The sequence below is a fragment of the Stegostoma tigrinum genome, chromosome 13, assembly GCF_030684315.1.
Source record: "Stegostoma tigrinum isolate sSteTig4 chromosome 13, sSteTig4.hap1, whole genome shotgun sequence".
Taxonomy (NCBI): Eukaryota; Metazoa; Chordata; class Chondrichthyes; order Orectolobiformes; family Stegostomatidae; genus Stegostoma; species Stegostoma tigrinum.
This window is the reverse complement of record NC_081366.1, coordinates 14,020,624-14,028,402: the sequence shown is the minus strand read 5'-3', so window position 1 is coordinate 14,028,402 and position 7,779 is coordinate 14,020,624. Positions and strand designations below refer to the sequence as shown.

Sequence of the window (7,779 nt, the reverse complement as noted above, 5' to 3'; positions counted from 1 at the left end):
TACTGAGGGAGCACTGTCACAAGTTCAGTACTGAGGGAGCACTGTCACAAGTTCAGTACTGAGGGAGCACTGTCAGGGGGCCAGTACTGAGGGAGCACTGTCACAAGTTCAGGACTGAGGGAGCACTGTCAGGGAGCCAGTACTGAGGGAGCACTGTCACAAGTTCGGTACTGACGGAGCTTTACAGAGGGTCAATACTGAGGAAGTGCTGCAATATCAGTGGGTTAGTAGTGAGGAAATGTTGTACTGGTAGGAAACATTGCTGAGGGAGTGTTGCACTGTTGAAGGTGAGTCCCAAGGACAAGATATACTATCAGTGCACAATATTGGAGGCTGCATTGTCAATGGATCAGTAATAAGGGTGTACAGTACTGTTAGAGGACAGTACTGACAGAGCACTGCACTGTCAAAGGGGCAATAATGAGAAGAGTCCTGCATTGTTAAAGGAGCAGGACCTGGGACAAACTGCACTGTGAGGGCTTGTTCAAGTGAACATGTTATCAATTACCATGGCCCATATCTTAGATGATAGCTGTGCTCAGACAGCACTGACCCTTTCTGTAGTAACTGCCTTCTGCCCAAATGTGCTCAGAAACAAGTGTACATATGCACTGGGTGTTCACTCTGGAACAAGTGCCAGTGCTTGTGATTTGATTAGCCTGGTGTGAGAACTCAAATCCCTGAGGTCATTTGTAGGCCAGGGTACATTCTGAGTGATGCAGTTCAAGTGCGACCCTATCCACAGGCCCTGGCCCTCTATAGAACCCCCTCCATGAGCAATTCTGGCGTCACCACCTGAGAGTAGCAGAGTAAGGCAGAGGCATGTTTTAAGAGAAGGAGGCCTTACCTGGATTCTGGGGGAAGAAGGTTTTCAATCCACTGTTACATCAGTTTCTCTCCCAGCGTATCCCTCTGACTCTTAACTATCTTGACTTCCATGATAGCTGGTCATGACAGAACATGTGTGGTCTCTGCAGCACCTGGTGGAGCCATTCACAATATACACGGTCCGAAATGGAGTCAACAAGTTCAGAAATAATGGTTCTGAGGAATCCATATAGGAATCTCTCATCCATATTGTACTGACCAATAAACGCAAACATACCAAATACCTTCTTCACGATCCTATCTCCTGCAAATTCACTTTCAAGGAACTAAGCAGTGGACCCACCACCAATTCTTGTGGCACATCACTGGTCACAGGTTTCCAGTCTGAAAAGCAACACCCCACCATCATCATCTGTCTTGTACCTTTGAGCCAGTTCTGTATGCAAATAGCCAATTCTCCCTGTAGTCTGTGAGATATAACCTCGCTAACCAATCTTCCATTAGGAATCTTGTTGAGCATCTTACTGAAGTCCATATTAAGGATGAGATAAATAGTTGAGAAAATCAAGATACAGATGAGTGTGGATGGAAGTAAGAATAACAAACACCAGTTAGAATAGCTTCTTGGACACCTATCTGTGACAGGTGTTATTACAATCATAGTTAGGAAATTTAATCTTCTTATAGACTGGGAGAAACAAATTGGTAAAAATACCCTCAAAGATGCCTCACAAGATACAGTGATGACAGTTTTCTACAACATCATATTCGGGAACCACTAGAGACCAGGGTTCCTGAGATGCTGCTTGGCCTGCTGTGTTCATCCAGCTTCACACTTTATTATCTTATTTAAACCTACTATTGTGTTATGAGGCAGTTCACCAGCTTATAGCAAGTGATTGTCTCTCTGGAACAGTGATCATTAAATGACAGAATTTCACACTGAATTTGGAAGTGTTGTAATTAAGGCCAAAACTAGGGTAATAAATTTAAACAAATCTATGACAAGTAAAATGCCTGAGGCAAATTGGGAGATTAGATTAAAACATGATATTAGATAAGTAAAGAAAATCATTTAAAGAAATCATTCATAATTTTCAATATTCATAAATTCCTTTGAAGAATAAAAAAAATCAGTGTAATTGCTGATGAGTCATGGCTGTCTAAAGTAGTTAAGGATAGTATTTAACTTAAAAAAAACTTAATAACCTTTTTGGCAACATTATCATCCTGAGGATTCCATGGGTCTAAAAATCAGCAAAACCTGACAAAGAAATTGATAAAGAAAGGGGAAATTGAACATTAGAATAAATTAGCAAGAAATATAAAATTATTGCAAGAGCTTCAAGCAGTATGTAAAGACAAAATAATTCACAAAATTAATGTGAGCTTCAAAGAGCTAAAGACAGGGGAAATCATAATAGAAACTGGGGAACTGGAAGAGGTTAAAATAGTATCAGAGATAATGGGAACTGCAGATGCTGGAGAATTCCAAGATAATAAAATGTGAGGCTGGATGAACACAGCAGGCCCAGCAGCATCTCAGGAGCACAAAAGCTGACGTTTCGGGCCTAGACCCTTCATCAGAGAGGAGGATGGGGAGAGGGAACTGGAATAAATAGGGAGAGAGGGGGAGGCGGACCGAAGATGGAGAGTAAAGAAGATAGGTGGAGAGAGTGTAGGTGGGGAGGTAGGGAGGGGATAGGTCAGTCCAGGGAAGTCGGACAGGTCAAGGAGGTGGGATGAGGTTAGTAGGTAGATGGGGGTGCGGCTTGGGGTGGGAGGAAGGGATGGGTGAGAGGAAGAACAGGTTAGGGAGGCAGAGACAGGTTGAACTGGTTTTGGGATGCAGTGGGTGGGGGGGAAGAGCTGGGCTGGTTGTGTGGTGCAGTGGGGGCCCCAAGATGACATTCCACATTAAGCAGAGGTTCACCTGCACATCTGCCAATGTGGTATACTGCATCCACTGTACCCGGTGTGGCTTCCTCTACATTGGGGAAACCAAGCGGAGGCTTGGAGGCCGCTTTGCAGAACACCTCCGCTCAGTTCGCAACAAACAACTGCACCTCCCAGTCATGAACCATTTCCACTCCCCCTCCCATTCTCTAGATGACATGTCCATCAAGGGCCTCCTGCACTGCCACAATGATGCCACCCGAAGGTTGCAGGAACAGCAACTCATATTCTGCCTGGGAACCCTGCAGCCTAATGGTATCAATGTGGACTTCACCAGTTTCAAAATCTCCCCTTCCCCTACTGCATCCCTAAACCAGCCCAGTTCGTCCCCTCCCCCCACTGCACCACACAACCAGCCCAGCTCTTCTCCCCCACCCACTGCATCCCAAAACCAGTCCAACCTGTCTCTGCCTCCCTAACCGGTTCTTCCTCTCACCCATCCCTTCCTCCCACCCCAAGCCGCACCCCCATCTACCTACTAACCTCATCCCGCCTCCTTGACCTGTCCGTCTTCCCTGGACTGACCTATCCCCTCCCTACCTCCCCACCTATACTCTCCTCTCCATCTATCTTCTTTACTCTCCATCTTCGGTCCGCCTCCCCCTCTCTCCCTATTTATTCCAGTTCCCTCTCCCCATCCCCCTCTCTGATGAAGGGTCTAGGCCCGAAACGTCAGCTTTTGTGCTCCTGAGATGCTGCTTGGCCTGCTGTGTTCATCCAGCCTCACATTTTATTAAACTGGGAGAGGTATTGTGTCTGTTTTCAGAGAAGAAAACACAAAAAAGAAGCGGAAATAATAATGAATGAGAGTGATGAAAATCCAGAAGCACTGGAAAAGTTGACAGCGCTGTGGGAGTATCTATGTCACATAGAGTACATTATCCAAGAAGGTGGCTCTCCACACCTTCTCAAAAGCAAATAGGGATAGGCAGTAAATGCTGCACATTACATCCTGTCAAATAATATTTTTATAAAAGGACTGAAATATGACAAATTCCCTGAGCCAGAATTTTAAACAATGTGTCTGCTTGAGACAGTGAATGCATTGGATTTGTTCTTCCAGATCCCCTAAATTCTAAAATGGTCCACATGCATTGGTAGGTGGCACTTACCTCCACTAGCCAAGAAGCATAAAATGAAGAAAAGGAACTATACTGGCATGTAGTCTGACATTAAAAATAGGGATTTCTTTTTCTTTATTCAATATGGCATTGTGTTGATGGCTAGACCAGCATTTGCGAAGGCATGATTCATACAAACAGACGGTGCTTCGAGCTCAACTGACGACCTCAGATTGGTTGTTTGTACAGCTGTTCGCTAGTGCATGTAGCAATGATTGACACGTGTTGCCTCATAATTCGCTCATTATTAATCTTTAAAAAGGGCCCTGCCCAATTTCTCACAAATATATATGCCAACTCTGCCCCACAGCTGAATGTGGTAGAGTTCCAAAGACTCTTAAATGTCAGAGTAGAAATTCTTCCTTATCTCAGTCTTAAATTGGCGTTAGCTTATGCTGAGACTATGCTCTCTGGTTCTAAACTCACCCTAAGGGAAACATCTCCTCAGTATTTTCCCTGTCAAGCCCCTTATTTTCAATCAGAAGAATATCAAAACTCCTTATACCCTCTTGCAACTTGCCTGCCCACTTATTTCTGTGTCATTTGCAAATTTGGCTACAGTACATTAGCTTCCTTCCTCCATGTCATTAATATGCATTGTAGACTTTTGCTATCCTTCAGGGTAATGACTTTTGTCACTTGCCAATGAATCAGCAATCTTCTTCCTGCACAGAAAGTTACTGCAATTATTTGAAATTTGGTATTATTGTGCTTGCCGTTATGACTGCATGAGCAAAGATGAGTCAACATGTGTTTCTCCTTTCACCAATATTCAAGATTGGACAATGTTGGAATGCTGAGAGAGTCACATGCCCTTCTCGATATTATGGCTCAGGGACCTTCACGATAAAGTCATGAATTAATGGTATCTCATTGCATGATACCAAGGTTAGTACAGCCTGCTCTCTGGTGGCCCAAATGAGTTTCTTCATGACAACTGACTTCTGGCTCTTCAGAACAGCAGTGGCACGTCAGTGCACAGCCATATGAAGGTCGTTTCAGTTCTTGTTCTTGCGGATGATGTGCTGCAAATGGTTTAGGGCAGCCTAGGCATTCTTGTTGATTGTAAACTTTTCGTAGATGTTGTTGATTTGTGTTGACCGGCTGGCTTTTTGAGAATAAGCACTATTTCTTTGCCATCTGCTGTTCTCTCTATACCTACATTTATGTGGTCTATAAGTCGATTGTCACAGAAAGAAATTGTGAACTTCAGATTGTTGGACTCAGAGCAAATGACCACTCATTACTTCTCATCAGGAAACTAGAACAGTTCCAGATGATCATCCATTAAAGGTGGGCTGACATCTCTGAAACTTCTCACACCACTGCAGTTAATAAAGTATAACAGTGATGTGCATAGCCCCTTGTAGGACATTTCTATTACTTTGTGGGTGTGTTTTTACATCTATTTTAGGAGGTGTGTTGATGTCTTCAACATTGATTTTCTGAGGGATGCTGCTGTCTCGAAGCTTCACTTGATCAGGGTTTTCTGTGGTTATGAGTTGTCTCTTGACAATCTGGAATATTTAATCAGCAGGCACACTCCTGGTCCCATAGGTTAATAAAAAGCTTGCTGTACATAGGGCTGTTGAAGCACAATGGTAGTGTCTCTTCATTTGGGCCAGATGTAGGTTCCAGTCTAATCTTTGTTGCAATTTGCCACAACATATCGACTCAGGTTGATTTGAAGCAGGGGTTCTAATTTGATCAAAATTGAATTCAAATTTGGTTCCGTTTTTTCAAGTAGGTGACCAAGTGTGAAGATGAGGGTACCACAGTCGATATAGTTTATTTGGATTTCAGCAAAGTGTTTGACAAGATCCCAGTAGGAGATTTATCAAGAAGGCAGATGCATATGGGATACAGGGTAACTTGATAAAGTGGATTCAAAATTAGCTCAGTTGTAGGAGACAGAGGGTGATGACAGAAGGCTGTTCTAGAGACTGGAGGCCATTATCCAGTGACGTACCACAGGAAACTCTGCTGGGTTCCCTAGATTCATCATTTATATAAATGATGGTATGGGGGAGGTTGGATTAGTAAGTTAGTAGATGTTACAAAGATTGGTTGGGTGGTCAGTGGTGAGGTTCAGTGTTTTAGGCTTCGAGAATATATAAACGGGATAGTCAAACAGGCAGATAAGCAGCAAATGGAATCTAACCCTGAAATGTTTGAGGTGATATACTTTGGAAGAAATAATTTGGCAAGAAAACATTTAATGAATAACATGACATGAGAAAGTTCTGTGGAATAAAGGACCTTTGCGTATTTGTCCAAGGATCACTGGAAGCACATGCTCGTAGGGCAGTGAAAAAGGCATACGGGGCGCATGTCTCTATCAATCAAGACACAGATTACAAAAGCAGCAAAGTCTTGTTGGAGTTGTGTAGGACTTTAGTGCTGCCACATTTAGGGTATTGTGTGCAGTTCTGGTTGCCATATCTTTGGAAGAATGTGGTTGCACTGAAGGGAGTCCAGTGGAGATTCACCAAATTGTTGTCTGGGATGGAAAATATAACTTTTGAGGGAAGTTTGGATAGGCTTGCATTGTTTTCATTGGAGCAAAGAAGACTGATGAGTGATCTGATTGAGATGTACAAGATTATGAAGGTGTGTATTGAGTGGATAAGGAGCAATTGTTCCCCTTGGTTTAAGAGTCAGTCACGAGGAGATGAAGATTTAAGGTGAGGGGCAGAAGGTGAGGAAAAACTTTTGTATGTATTCAATATCGGAGGTGGGAGGTCATGTTGCAGCTGTACAGGACATTGGTTCAGCCACTTTTGGAGTATCATGTTCGGTTCTGGTCTCCCTCCTGTGGAAAGGATGTTGTGGAAGTAGAAAGGGCTCAGAAAAGATGCTCGAGAATGTTGCCAGGGTTGGAGGGTTTGAGCTGAAGGAGGAGGCTGAATAGGCTGGGTCTGTTTTCCCTGGAGCATCAGAGACTTTGAGGTAACCTTACAGAGAGTTATAAAGTCATGAAGGGCATGGATAGGGTAAATAGGCAAAATCATTTCCCTGGGGTGAACGTGTCCAAAACTAGAGGTCATAGGTTTAAGCTGAGACGGGAAAGATATAAAAGGGTCCTAAGGAGCAACTTTTTCACACAGAGGGTGGAACGAGCTGCCAGAGGATGTGGTGGAGGCTGGTACAATTACATTTAAAAGGCATCAAGATGGGTAAAGGAATAGGAAGGGTTTAGAGGGATATGAATCAAATGCTGGCAAATGGGACTGGATTTATGTAGGATATATGGTTGGCATGGAGAGGTTGGACTGAAGGGTCTGATTCCACGCTGTATATTTAACTCTATGAGATGGTGGTAACAGTCTGGAATGTGCTGCCTGGGAGGGTGGTAGAGGCAAGTTCCTCACATCCTTTAAAAAGTACCTGGATTCATTCAAGGCTATGGGTCAAATGCTAGTGGATGGGATTAGGTTGAAGGTCAGGTGTTTTTCACTTGTTGGTGCAAACATGATGGGCTGAAGGGCCTCTACTGCACCGTCTGATTCTATGATTGTGCTCTATGATTCTTCAATTCTTGTGGTGCAGTGATAGTATTCCCACCTGTGAACAAGAAGGCTTGAAGTCAAGCCTCACCTGCCCCAGAGCTGTGTCATAACACATTTGAACATTCAATTAAAGTATCTAATAACATCCTGAATGGCCTTGACAAGGTGAAGATGGAAAAGCAGATTCCTATTGTCCTTGGCGCACCTTCTAGGGGACAATTTGCAAATCAAGGTTGCTCTACAGCACAGAGGTCAGCATAAATGTTACGTGAGGCCTGCGCAAGTTTGGAGCTCTCCATCTCAGAAGGTAGTGCAAGCAGGATTATTAAATATTTCTAATGACAAGGTATATAGATTCATGTTAG

General features: G+C 43.6%; 1 pseudogene; it reads right to left on the bottom strand.

Moving 5' to 3' along the window:
- Positions 1–4,729: 4,729 nt before the first annotated feature.
- LOC125458424 (large ribosomal subunit protein eL28-like) lies at positions 4,730–5,210 on the bottom strand (annotated as a pseudogene).
- Positions 5,211–7,779: the final 2,569 nt, after the last annotated feature.